Consider the following 14,201-nt stretch of genomic DNA (forward strand, 5'->3'; position numbering starts at 1 on the left):
CCCCACTTACCCTTTATCCATTTGTTGTAACTTTGACACAAAGAATATCATGATTTTGGACTATAACTTTAACCAAACAATCAATATTAAAATTTTTTATTCATAGGAAACTTTAACTTTAAGAAGAAGGAAGACATTTCGTGCGTTAAAATTTAAACTTCAAACTTGTAACACCCAACATAATTAATTGAGCCAACACCCAAAATCAATAAATTTGTCAATATAAAATCAAGTGTGCTATTCGATTGTTATTGACTACGAGCTAATAATTAAGTATTTAACGAGTGTTTTAAGAGCATTTTTTAAAGTTATTATATTAAATAATTTATTATTCAATAGATTAAAAAGTCATAACATTAATTGTCAATTACCATATTTAATATAATTTATTTTAAATAATTTTAAAGAATGCTCTTAGTAAAATCTAATAATTAATTAGATATTGTATTTTCTTTTAATCAAACTAGGGATGAAATTTGATTATGCCTTTTCTTTTTACATGAGAAATTAATGATTGCAAATAACACATTTAATACATAGAGTTTGTAAGGTAAAGATCATAAATTTTTCAACGGAAAATAAACTAAAAAACAATGAAAAAAGTTTCACCTATCATCATTGATGATCAAGAGTTAAAAAAAAAAAAAAGAAGCTATACACAACTCTTACCCTAATATATACTAACATAGATTAATTCATGAATACGGTATATTATTAATTATATTGTCAAACAGCTTAATGAAAAGTATTTATATTTTTAAATTTTTTTTCTAAATTTATATTATTAATTTTATGAATTTTTAATTAATTACATCGTCATTCATAAAATATAAAAAAAAAAGATCGGATAATTAGATATATATGATATTCTTTACCTAACTTTCTCGTTTTCTTTTTCGATCATTATCTTTTTTTTTTCCCTTATTTCATTTTTTTATATATTTTTTATTGACTTAAGCATCGAATAAAATTTCGAAATATTACTTTCGATAACCTCCTAACCTTTTTCTTTGTGATAGATTTGACATTCTCTTCATCTAAACTTCTAACGAGCCCTTCGACTACTAGACCAAGAATTACGTCTACAAATATAGATACCACTTTCCAAACAAAGATATTTTTCCGTTAACATATTTTCTAGAAAGCACATTAAAATTTCCATTACCTAATTTTTCACATGTTAGAAAGAAAAGAAAGGGGAAGTTGGAATTACAAATATTTTCACGTGGCCAAAAACAAAACCATTTGACTTGTGGTGATTGATGTGGAAAAAAATGGTGGGTTTTTGGCTTTTGGATGTTTGAAGATTTCCAATTAAACATGGGCGACCTATAACTCTCAAATTTTCATTTATAGCACGTGATTAATGTTGTTGTTGTTGTTTTTTTATCACGTGATTCTTTTGGGTTTTTGATCTAAAAGTTGGTGGTGGTTTTGTGATAAGGTCCTAAAGAGAGGCAAGCAAAGCAAGTGTTTGCACTTTGTAGTTCACGTAATATGATTACACAACTCTTTTTAACATCCGGACAATTGGCAACAACATGGTATCCAACATCAAAAGTACTCTCATTCTTGGTTAACCTATTCTTTGAAAAAAAAAAATCCAATATTACTTGGATATTTTTATTAAAAAAAAGGAAATATTTCATCAAATTTAACTCTTTGATTTAAATAAAAAAAATGAAGCATTTTTTTCTTTATTTATCACATAAAACCTATTTTTTTATTTAAATATATAAAATATGTTAAATATCTAATTTAAAATTAATTAATAATAAATGAAAAAATCAAACTTAAATATAAAAATATAAAAATTTAAAAATTTAAAACTTAATAAATATAAGATAATATCATTTAAACACAACGAAACAACAATATATTACGTGAAGAAACTCATAAAAATATTAGGAAAAAATCTTGTATTCTATTGTGTCATTGGTTTGAAATACTTTAATGGTAAAAAAGAAGTTAAACTTAACAAGATCTTAATATTTTTGAAGTTTTTTATAAAAAATATATATTTATACATTGAATTATCGATGTATATACATCTAAAGTTAGACAATGTTACAATTTCACATTTTAATTTGTACATAAAATCAAATAAAGTAGGTGTGGATGAACACCCAACCTCAATTGCTAAAACTAGAAATCTTTCAAAAAAAAAAGATGACAACTTGATTGTGAAAAGATCATGAACCAAAAAAGAAAAGAAATGCAAGATTGCATGCAAATTGTGGACATGCTAGAAGTAGAAATTTTGGGAGGATAGTAAAATTTTTTTTAAAAAAAAAAGGAAAGGAAAACCCACGAGTCTTTCACGTGTTGTTGTAGGGCGTGAGGAGCACGACGCAATCACATGGGAGAAAATGCTTTTGTAACCGCGTGATGGGTACCAATCAAAACAAGTTTACAGACGCTCGATTCATTGTCAGCCAAATCATCGAAGTTGTTAGGTGAGATCATTATGATGATTCTGACCACATAAAATTACCACCCCTTCTTTAACCAAACTGTCAAATCTACGGCTCCAATGGCTTCTCATCCTTCATTGCCAAAATCATCGGACGAATAAGGTTTAGTTCCATCTTTGTATTTAAAAAAAGATTTTAATAAAAATATATTATTTTTAACAAAACATATGTAGTTATGAACCAAGTGATTGGGGATTTTTGTGTATTGGACTTTGAGCTTTCACTAGAGAATATAAGGGTTGATGTCAATTTGAGTTGTTTCTATATATAAAGAATTTTATTTATTAAGATGTTATATTATTAAATATATATAATTTTTTTTTTTGTATTTGAAAAATATATTATTTATACTAATATATTCAACTTAAAAGACCTCTAAAAATAATATAAAGTCACTTGTGTGTTTAAACTTTTAGTAGATTAAAAAAATTATTAATTCTAGAAGATTAATAAGACTATAAAATCTATTAAAATATCAATAGTTGATTCATGATTTCTCAATGCCCATGATCATTTTGTCAAATTTAACATGGATAATAATAGCATTTTACTATTAGTTAGTCCTATATTTTTCTTCTAAGTGTCATATTAAAAAAAGGTAGAATTAAGGTAGTATATAAACTTCAAAATTTTAGAAATTTGATAAAATATAAATGCATAAAATTAAAATACTTTATTTCGCAAGATAAAACAATAACATAAAATTAATTTATTATAAGAGATCGAAAAATTTTAAAAAAAATCATGTGTAACTATCGCGATATTAAATTTTAAATTTTGCCGGTTAAAATGACAAACATGCTTTGTTAATTACTTATAAAGTTTGTTAGAACCATGATTTTGAAACCAATTGATCCCATATTCCCTACATTAATATTAAATTAGTTTTTAGGTACAAAGTTTATACATAGCTCATTTGATTCTAATCAATTTTTAGTCAGTCAAGTTGTTTCTTAGTGCTTTAACCAAAAAAAAACTCAAATTTTCTCACTATGTGACGTCGGAAGGAATAGATCATCAATTACTAATATTATATTTAAAATCACATTCTTAATAATAAAATAAGTAAATGTACAAGTTTTCTTTTTGTTTTTCCTTAAAAAATTTTCACTTTTCACCCGTATATTCTTTAATCTATCTATCCCTTTCTTTTGTGATGATAGGCAATTAGCATGCTTTTTTTTTTAAAAAAAAAAAAAAAACACTAATTTTATTTTTTATAATAAATAAGAGGCATCTTTAGTTCTTGAATTTAAGCTTTTTTAATTATTTTTATTAATTATAAAAAATTTTCATAAAAAAATTGTAATTTAAGAAAAAGTCAAAAGATTCGGAAAGGAGCTCGGTGAAGCCGACGAGGAAGTCCGAGCACAGTTTTAAAGCCGGTTTAATGGTAGCCGTCGATCTGATTATCTAAAACAAGATTAGTCATAAAAATTATAAATAAATTTAATAAAATAAAAAATATATTTTATATTAATATAAATTATAATATATAATTTTTATATAAAATATGATAAAAATATATAAATTATTAATATTTTATATGATATGAATATATAAATTATCGTACATTTAATTAGAATCAGGTTGAAACACCCAACCGTAATCACTCACCACCACATAATTCGTTGCAAATGGGAGCACCCCGTTTTTCAGGAAGGAAAGTGGCATCGTCATGCGGCTGGAAAAGGATGACTGCTTATGGGTGCTCGTTAGACAATGGAAAGTTTGGGGAGGCTCTTACTATTTGCAGTACAACATATCATCTGGGGTCATGAACTGCAAGGAATGGTCACATCTTAATGAAGCTCCTTACCTGCAAATAAACGGGAAAGTGATTAGGCAGAAGGGTTGCAGTTAGTTAAGTTCAGTGTTCAAAGTATTTTCATTGGGGAAATTGTCAGCAAAAATAATTGCAGAAAAAAGCTGCAGTAGGACAAAGTATATCATATCATGAAAAGTATTAATTCATATTAACCTGAGCCAAACAAGACAGATCTTGAAAGCAGGTTTGGTTTTGATAATAATATTACCCACTGCAGCTTTCACAAGAGAGCTTCACCCCAAAAATAGATTCAGGAAATGCATGCAAGTTTATGTCATAACAATGCCAAATGCAAACATGTATTAATTCATATTAAATCCAAAGCTCTAAATGGCTACTAAAGTTCCCGAGAAACAGGAGAAAACTATAGACAATGATGAGAAATGTTTTAACCTGAGAACCAAAAATGGCTTCAAAATGGGTAGTGCCTTTCTGTGTGATGGCATCATGAATAATTTGTCATCTATACTTCTCTAAATATAGAACGGAACTGGCTGAGATTCTGTCAACAACATGGTAACACTTCTAACCATTCCACATTTCTCTTTTTAATTTTTTTTTTTTATGTAAGTTAAAGAATTCATATATCTTTCTTCCTACTCATTTTCAGCTTTCATTCAAGGGATTATGGCTAATAAATTTCATAAATGTTTGCACATTTCGGATAGTTCTTGCCATCCAGATAGATCTGTCTATATCAATAATAGAAAATTCAAGTAATAAACTTTGCGGCCATCGGGGGAAAAATCACTCTAAGAAAGAGGCAAAACATGCAAGAACCCTTACGAAAAATTGCAAAAAGAAGGACAAAGTTAATCGAATTACAGAGTTGACAATAGCAAATATCACATAGGCAATTTAGGAGCAAGATTTTACCACCTCCTACAAATTCCATAACAATTAGCATATCACATTCTGATACCACACTCTGAATAGATCATTATTTCTTCTTCTATTTGGCATGCAAGCCCAACATTCTTTGTAACGAAGCACAATGGGAACAAAGTGAAGGAGAAACAGTGTCACCCTACATAAAGGAAAGAAGAAAAAAAAAAAAGAAGCTAACCCATAGCATTCAAGACCAGGGCCAGTTAGCATCTCTCCATACAAACAATCGCTCCCCATGATTTCTCTCAGCCACAATTACTGAATCACTTCCTCCAACCTGCATGAATTCCTCTTTGTTCTGTCCCATTCCTGGACAGCATTGCAGTTTTCTATCATGCTTCAAAGCTTCCTCCCTGTATGATGGATTAGTGTACTTTTTGAGTGTTGTATGAATGTCACATTTTTCCACCATAGGTTTAGAGCCCTGAAAAACATGGCAATTAATATGAACACACTGATTAACTTCCAAAGCATCTAGCAAATGCATTTCAGTCCAGCTCTGGTAGCATGAATTGACAGGGACATATCTGCATAAGAAATAAACTAATCTTGAATTTCTAAGCAACTTCTGTGCTTGTCATGGTGTATGGTAACGAACATTAAAATTGAAACTTATGCTACAGGCACCAAAATGCATATTAGTTCCCGCTCAAGATGTCAATTTATATAACTAGTTTATACTATGTTAAGTTTTGCAAATTAGTGCTGATACATCAACTTAGAACTCAGATAAGACTGAGTATAAAAGTAAGTTGCAATGCAGGTGACAAGCCCTGAGGCCTTGAGGTAAACGCGTGTACTTGACACTTGAATAGCTTAGTTGATACAAGAAACATAATACTCATCATGTTATAAACCATGAGAGTTCAAATAAACAAGTGAATATGCTTGTGAGTAGTAAGTATGGTCCTCTTTAAAATTGAAAGCAGCAGTTTAATGTGTAAGAAGAAGAAACCAAACAGCCCTGTAGAATTTGCTAGATTGATGTGACTTTTAGTCAAATTTTGATGAGTTATATTACGAATGTACACTAGCTTCATTTTAAATTTCAGCAAAAAATTTCCAATTTGGGGCAAATTCAGCATAGAAAACACAAACCTCAGCGATGCACTTCTTCAAAACCTTAATGGTAGATAACTGTCACAATATTTTAATCCATTTCATCAATTCTTTCAAACAGTTGCGATAAACAGCGACAGAAAATTCAGCAACTCACACTAGGCCGGCGGTTTTGGCAATCCTACAAGCTTTGTTGCCGGAGAGGTGATCGGATTGCACGTGGGGAGCGTGATCGAGGTCGAAGAGAGTATAGCGGACGGGGCGGCATCGCTCGTGTCATACGGTGCCCTCGTAGAGAGAAACGGCTTCAACTTGGGTGGTGGAGAGTGGAGGAGGACCACGGTGGTGGAAGGGGAGGAGGAGAGAGAAAGCGACGGAAGATTTCCATTTTCCCGTTAATCGGCAGTTGACGGTCGGAGATTCATTTTTTTTTTTTTCGGATTGGATGATGATGCCACGTCGGCAACCGACTTCATACTCACTTCCATCCAGTCAGATCTCTCCACCTAACCCAACAGACGGCATGTCCGTCATCTTACCTTTCACTCCTACACACGTGTCCGTAATGCATTTGCAATAACAAAACGTCACCGTTGAGAACTAAAACATGTGGTCGCACTTCCTTCTTCAAAGAAATCGCCCAAGGCAAACAATGAAATAAAAAATACCAATGAAAGACCCTCAAACTCTCCGCCATTTTCTTTTCCTTTCTCTCATATAAATTTCAGTCTTACCTTCGCCACTTCTCCCTCTTAATTCAATTCCATTTCTTTGAAATTTAATTTCATTTTTCGATTCTCATTTTTCTTTTCGCGGGTGCAAATCCAATGGCTGCGATCTTCCAAGGAGTTGGAGCTGCTGCAGCTTCATCACCGTCCAATTCTTTGGATTCCAAGAAATTCTTGTTCTCTCCTCGTAGATCCTTCTCTGGTTCGCTGCACTTAAATTTTTCTTCCATTTTCTTTTCTTTTCTTTTCTTTTCATTTCATTTTTTAGTAAGTTTTCTTTTTGAAATATGATTTGGTGCAATGTGGAAAGGGGCGAGCTTTGTAGTGGTCAGATCTGATGGAAGCGTGAACCCTAAAGGTCGAAGGGCTCAACGATTGATTGCCAATGCGGTTGCAGTAATGATTCTCTTTTTTTTTTTTCTCTTTCTCTTTCTTTTTACGTTTTTATTTTTATTTTTTAAAATTTTGTGTTGTTACTAAATTTGATTGTATTTTGTTAAGTTTTTAGACCAAAGCTGATAGCTCTGCAGCCTCGACATCTTTAAACCAGGGTATGGTTTTATTTTCGTTTCAAAGTTAACTTTCGAATTAGCATTACATTTTAGTCAATTGCTCAAATTTTGTTAAATACGGGTTTTAAGAATGTAAAAGCCAATCAGTTAAGTGTATTTTTATCTCATGTAAATATGAAAGATGTCGATTTTAGTACTTCATTAATAGCATTGGTTGGCAAATATTGTCAAACTTTGCTGCCTAGTGACATTAGTTGAAGATAATATCAAATTTTTTTATTTTTCTTCTTATTGTTTTATTTTAGAATTTAATGTATTTAGACTTGAATGTTGCTTAATCACCTAATTTATATATATATATATATATATATTTATATATATATATATATATATCTATTCTTCGGACATTTTAAATACGATAGTGTTACCATTGATATTTGATACCATAGTTTCTAGCAGGCACAATTCGTCTGATATGTTTGTTTAGATAATTTCCTGTTTGAGATGCATGCTTATTGAAGTCTTTAGCCTCAAATTGTGGTCTAAGGTTTCTTGCATTTGATACCATTCATCACTTTTGTAAAATCAATGCAGTCTTTCAAAGATGAATTTATTTGTAAGTACCGCTATGTTCTAGTTGGCTTAGTCTTTTTCAGTTAGTGCCTTTATTTTGACAAGCAATGTTCTTTCCTGTTGCAATGCTGCAACCCTTAGTGCAATGGCTGAGTCATCTCAGTCCTACTGTTATCAAGTGGGTGCCATGGACATTTGTGTCAAATATTGAATGAAAAGGGCTTCACTTGAGTTTGGAGTGTATGTATGTATACATGCATGCATGCATGTGTGTATGTGTGGGTGTATGTATGTATAAATGTCTCTGTTTTTGTGTGTTGCAATGGAGTTATGTTGCATGGTCAAATTTCTGCATTCATACTTTTTATCACTATCATGTCCTTTTTTATGAAAAATATTAGCACTATCACATCAGTCTCAATTATCAGTGATATGTTTAATTATATCTATATTGTATCCCCAGGCATGAGCTTTTACTTTTTGAAGCTCTACGAGAGGGCTTGGAAGAAGAAATGGAGAGGGATCCCTGTGTATGTGTCATGGGTGAAGATGTGGGTCACTATGGAGGCTCATACAAAGTGACCAAAGGACTGGCAACAAAGTTTGGGGACCTTAGGGTTCTTGACACCCCTATAGCTGAGAACTCCTTTACTGGCATGGGAATTGGAGCTGATATGACTGGTCTGAGACCAGTTGTTGAGGGTATGAACATGGGATTTCTCCTCCTTGCTTTTAATCAGATCTCCAACAACTGTGGTATGCTTCATTATACATCTGGTGGCCAGTTTACCATACCGATAGTCATTCGTGGACCTGGTGGTGTTGGATGTCAGCCGGGGGCTGAGCACTCTCAACGCCTTGAATCATATTTTCAGTCAATCCCTGGAATCCAAATGGTTGCATGCTCAACCCCTTACAATGCCAAGGGTTTAATGAAGGCTGCAATCAGAAGTGAGAACCCTGTAATACTTTTTGGGCATGTTTTGCTTTACAACCTCAAGGAGAGAATCCCAGAGGAGGATTATATCTGTAATCTTGAGGAAGCTGAGATGGTAAGGCCTGGAGAACATGTCACTATTCTAACCTATTCAAGGATGAGGTATCATGTGATGCAGGCAGCAAAAACTTTGGTGAACAAGGGTTATGATCTTGAAGTAATTGATATTAGGTCTTTGAAGCGATTTGATCTTTACACTATTGGGAACTCAGTTAAGAAGACACATCGTGTTCTTATTGTGGAGGAGTGCATGCGGACTGGTGGTATTGGTGCTAGCTTGACCGCTGCCATTACTGAGAATTTCCATGATTATTTGGATGCTCTAATTATATGCTTATCTTCACAGGATGTGCCTACACCATATGCTGGAACATTGGAGGAATGGACTGTTGTTCAGCCTGCCCAGATTGTGACAGGCGTTGAGCAGCTCTGCCAGTAGTTGCGATAGCAGAAATAGTGATGGCGTAGTTGGAAGTTCTGTTGGTCTTGTCATGTTTATTTGGAAACCAGCTCTCTTGCAATTTTTTCTTTTATATCTAATTTCGGTTTGTTAGAAATTTTGTCTCAGTTGAAACTTGGAAATGTTCATCGAGTTGAGGCCTTTTGTGTGGCAAGTAAGATCTTCTTTAAGCAATAGTTACAGGTAAGAATACTGGAAAATACCTCTGTACTTCCAGTTTCTCTTTCACATTATTAAACACTCATGAGATAAAGCCGTGTAATTCATTTCGTCATAATTTTTTTCCGATGGAATGTGGTATGGCAAAATACTCTCATATATTTATATCTTTTTATTGTCTCTAAATTCTCAGTTTTCATTTTTCTTTTAATCTTCGTTTAAATTTATTCACTTCATATCTGCTGCTGTCAAGTTGCTGCTTTTGCCCCAAGCTCCCAGGGACTTGGCTTCGATGGAAGTGGAAGATTTATCACATAGTAATATATTAACAAATTGGTTGTTTGCATTCTGGCTTAATACCATTGTTGCAATGAAAGGTTCGTGTTTGCTTGGCAATGGACTAAAACTAAATTGGCTGAAACGAGAAATCTAATCCATTTGTCAATTATCACTTCTTGATTTTATTACATAAGGATTAGTGGTTTTTAATTACCTTTGAATTTACTTCATTTGCACGACATTGCATTACATTTGTTGATTGTCTTTGCCACAACATTGTGCTTTTATGATCGATTGTCATCACACGAAAGAGTTAGAAATTCATTTGAAACCAGGAAATTGGTGTGGCTTGAGTAAAAAGATGAGGAATGTGGGTTATGAGTGGGTCGGTTATGCATGGCCCTGGGGAGAGAATCCTGCAGACTGTAGAGTCAGGTGTCAATTAAAAGTCATCTGCTCAGGAATATTTTGTACGGCCAACAAACTAAGCTTGCCCCTTTATAGAGTTTTCTTTTGAGCAGAAGTCAACTCATGCTTAATATTGTTGGTTCCTTTTTTCTGGCAGTACTCTTAATCTAGAGCTCTCTGTTCATGCTAAAATTAGAACCCTACTCAATTATATAAGATCAATGAGAAGGCTGAAGATTGAGGTGAACCTTCACATGAGATATTTTATAGCTTCTGTAATCCGGCCATAATTACTTGAAAATGTTGAAAGCTTTAAGCCCTTTCTTTGGGATTGTTAAGTTTGGGGAGGGAAAGGTGAAGTATGGCTGCCATCGTGCCATTTCCAATCCATTGCCACAAGAGCTGGGCTTTTTTTTTTTCTTTAGGATTATGTTTAGTGGCTTTCAGCTAAGCATCTGAATGTTTCATACCCTGGAAAGGTTCCTGCTAAGACAATATACTAGCCAAAGGATCTTGGCAAAATGAAACAGCCTAGGGACTTTGAAAGCTAGCTGTTGCATGAGTAACAATGTTTTTCAGTATGGTAGTTGGTACATGCATAATCAACAATGTGTCCAGCAGTCCACGAAAGCAATCATTACAGACATTTACAATCTATTGTTTTCTTGATTGCATTCAACCTACCCATGTGGAAGACATGAGGATTAATAAAATCAAATTATCAATAGACGGCTGGAGATTTCCTTGTGAGATAAGCCATGATTTTTGTCTGAAGTCCTAATGGTGGTTTTCTCAATCCAGATTGATGAAGATGTGGTTTTCCTGCCTTCTTTCTGTTGTCTTGATTTCATAAAAATCTATGGCGGCACCATATGTACGAATATCATCATTAATTGTTATTGTCAAATTAAAGATGAGTTGATCTTGTTACAACTGACAATGATGCAATTTTGTTGCTTGATTTTCACCGCATACATGTGCATGTGGGCATCTGGAAGGAGCAGCACCCCATACATCTCTCCCCACTTCCAATATACTTTTAACTGGCTTTCCCTAGGCATTTGTGGTGCCATTGCTTCCAGGGTAGGAAACAGAAGCTGATAATTGGTTTACAACTCTGGACACTTTTCCTAGTCTCCAATGTTATCCTGGATTTTTTGCCTTTAGATTTTTAGCACCCAAGTAGTTTTTCTAATTACTTGAGGAGCCATTAATATGTAGTAGTTTGAAAGTTTTAGGATGGATTGCAAACAATATGGGCTGCAATTTTGGATGGATGGGTAGGCCCCATCCTCTATATCTATCTATAATAATTACATATACTAAATCTAATACTCTCAACACCATATGAGTGGCTGATAGTGTGGAGAATATGCAGCAAATCTTTTCTTCTATTTTCATTTCCCAGAGTGTGCTCAAGCACATGTTCACCAGCATTTATACTGGCTTTGCATCATTGCATGTGAGTGGTTTTATATTGTAACAAGGACATGATGGGTTTTTTTGCAAGTTGCAAGCACTTTACAACTACTTGTCTAGTGGTTATAATTCCTTAGACTAAGCATAAACATTGGTTGCTATACTGCAAGCATTCTCTCTCAACAACGGTCCTTTATATTTTTTAATTTTGGGGACAGAAATCCTTTAAGATATGATTCATTTCTTTTGTTGGCTCTGCTTCAAATCTATTAGATGATACCTGCTTGCCATGATCTTTCTTTCTTATTGTTATTCATGCCTCAAATCAATTGGACATCGTTACCAACCTAAGATATTAGAGTGTATATGATCTTGAGATGGATTCATAGATATAGGTCTCGTGTCTGATCAAATTTAATAGCTTAGCCTTCAAGGGCTCTGGAGCTCTTGCTATACTGGTTTCGGAGGATTGATTTTTCCATGATGTGATTGCCTATATAAATGATTTACTAGTAATTAGGTTTTCAGATGGACAGTAGCATAATCAAGCGAGAATTGTTGCATTTTTTATTGAAGATATTTTACTTAAACCATGTTTGATAGGAAGGAAAAATGTAGGGAAAGGAAAAGAAACAAACACAGCCTTATTTTGTAAGATTTATGCATAAACTATTCATGATATTTTTGTCCCTGTGAAAAATCATTTCTAATAATGCAATAGAATACTTACAAAAAATGGTAATTATTGTCCACTTGTTTTGCTACTTGGTACCAGCAAGAACAAACCAGTAAAGAATTGTTGGTCTAAAGAGTTAACATATATATATTAATTAGATTGATACATGTTATGGGGGTAGCAGATTGAAATTTTGTCTTCGTACCCTTGCAAAGAGCAATCAACTGCAGATATAATCAAACAAAAACATGTTCATTTTTAATTAGAACTTCTGTCTCAAACATGCTTGAACATGTCATTTCTTAAGCTTCGTTGCTGTCCTATGATCCATGCATGAATGTGGCTGTGCCATGTTCCATGTGAACACTCACAGTCTAATGTCATTTTCTTTGGTTAACCGTTGGCCTCTAATCAAATCAGATCATAATATGATCCTTAAGCAGGCTCCTTGGATACAAAAGTTACATTGTTTTCTCCATAAATGTTTTCCTTTTTCCTTCAATTTCAGGAAAAGGCAATCAATTCAGGCATGAATATATATTGGCCCCAGCAGCAGTATAGATATATGCATTTAAATCTACCCATGTGGAAGACTCGTGGAATCCAATTGGGAATGTGATGAGATGGCAGTAGATATTTGGATATGATCATATGTTCTTTCCTCTGCAATACTTTTTGGCATTTATAAAATGATAATTATTTTTTCTTTCATTTCCCTCTGTTTATAATTGGTTAGAACTAGAAATCTACCCATATTTGTCTTTGGTAAGATTCTTTCGACATTATCATATGATAACCTAGTTTTTTATTGGTATTCGAAATTAACATGCTTGAATCAATACTCATTACAATTTTTTTTTTTATTGCATTAGGCATGTGAATCGATCATGTGCAATAGCAAGTTTTAGGTGTTGGGAAGCATGCGGTTTAAGGCAAATGCACAAGTGAAAAATGCAGCAAAGGTTTATCAGTGCACGTGACCTGACCCTCTTCAAGAAAGTGACCCCCGGCCGACCCAAGTGCCTTGCTAAAACAAGCTTCACCGGGGACCATATTCTCCTTAAATCACCACAAAAAATGAACTGCATCCATACCATTATCACATTCTATGCAGATGACATTGTGGCCCAGACAAGACTGGTTTGGAGATAAAATGTAGTAGCTGTTTACACTGAAAGCAACCTCGACGGTCTTTTCTAGCCATCCCATTTCAAGACATGTCATTCATTTATCTCTGTGTTTTTTTTCTTTTTAGTTTTTCTGGATGAGGAGGCGGTGGGCTCACAACTGTTGAAACCTGCTATTGTGGATATCAGGATTAGGGCATTAAATTAAATAAATTTTTGTAGCATCCCAAGAAACTTGTCTCTCTGAAATTTTATGTACCCGTCGTTTGTTTATTAGGCTTTGCTTTTATAATTGCATGCCTCAGGGCTGTAGGAATTTGTTGGCAAAGGTTGCATGGAAAATGACTTCCAATTCAACTCTGTCATAAATCTTTGTAACAGTCGAAGTTGGAGGAAAGAAGGAAATGTATTAATTGGAAAAGAAATTATATTAAGAAATTGGTTTGCCGATGCTCATCCCAGTTAGAACAGTTGACAAGAAATAATAACTGCATATATTTAGAAAGATTTTAGCCGCATAATATAATATTAAAAATTGATAAAAATATTATTGATTTAATTGATTAAGATTTATTTTTTTATGAATATTTTTTAAATTTTATTAGAGATCATTT

At 33.2% G+C, this 14,201-nt stretch overlaps 1 long non-coding RNA gene and 1 pseudogene across 2 annotated transcripts; one reads left to right on the top strand and one right to left on the bottom strand.

Annotated features, from left to right (window-relative positions):
* Positions 1 to 4,026: 4,026 nt before the first annotated feature.
* On the bottom strand, positions 4,027 to 6,526 carry LOC111278088 (uncharacterized). Its single transcript, XR_016344104.1, has 3 exons — positions 6,289 to 6,526; positions 5,369 to 5,614; positions 4,027 to 4,293 (listed from the first exon to the last, which is right to left on the bottom strand). It is a non-coding gene; the product is annotated as an uncharacterized LOC111278088 (long non-coding RNA).
* A 385-nt stretch (positions 6,527 to 6,911) lies between these two features.
* Positions 6,912 to 9,885, top strand: LOC111278089 (pyruvate dehydrogenase E1 component subunit beta-3, chloroplastic-like; annotated as a pseudogene). The gene is made up of 4 exons (XR_016344103.1): positions 6,912 to 7,179; positions 7,288 to 7,373; positions 7,486 to 7,528; positions 8,526 to 9,885. The product of XR_016344103.1 is annotated as a pyruvate dehydrogenase E1 component subunit beta-3, chloroplastic-like (transcript).
* The last annotated feature ends 4,316 nt before the right edge of the window (positions 9,886 to 14,201 follow it).

This window comes from Durio zibethinus, chromosome 8 (genome assembly GCF_047325235.1).
Source record: "Durio zibethinus cultivar Kanyao isolate XHJ-2024 chromosome 8, ASM4732523v1, whole genome shotgun sequence".
NCBI lineage: Eukaryota > Viridiplantae > Streptophyta > Magnoliopsida > Malvales > Malvaceae > Durio > Durio zibethinus.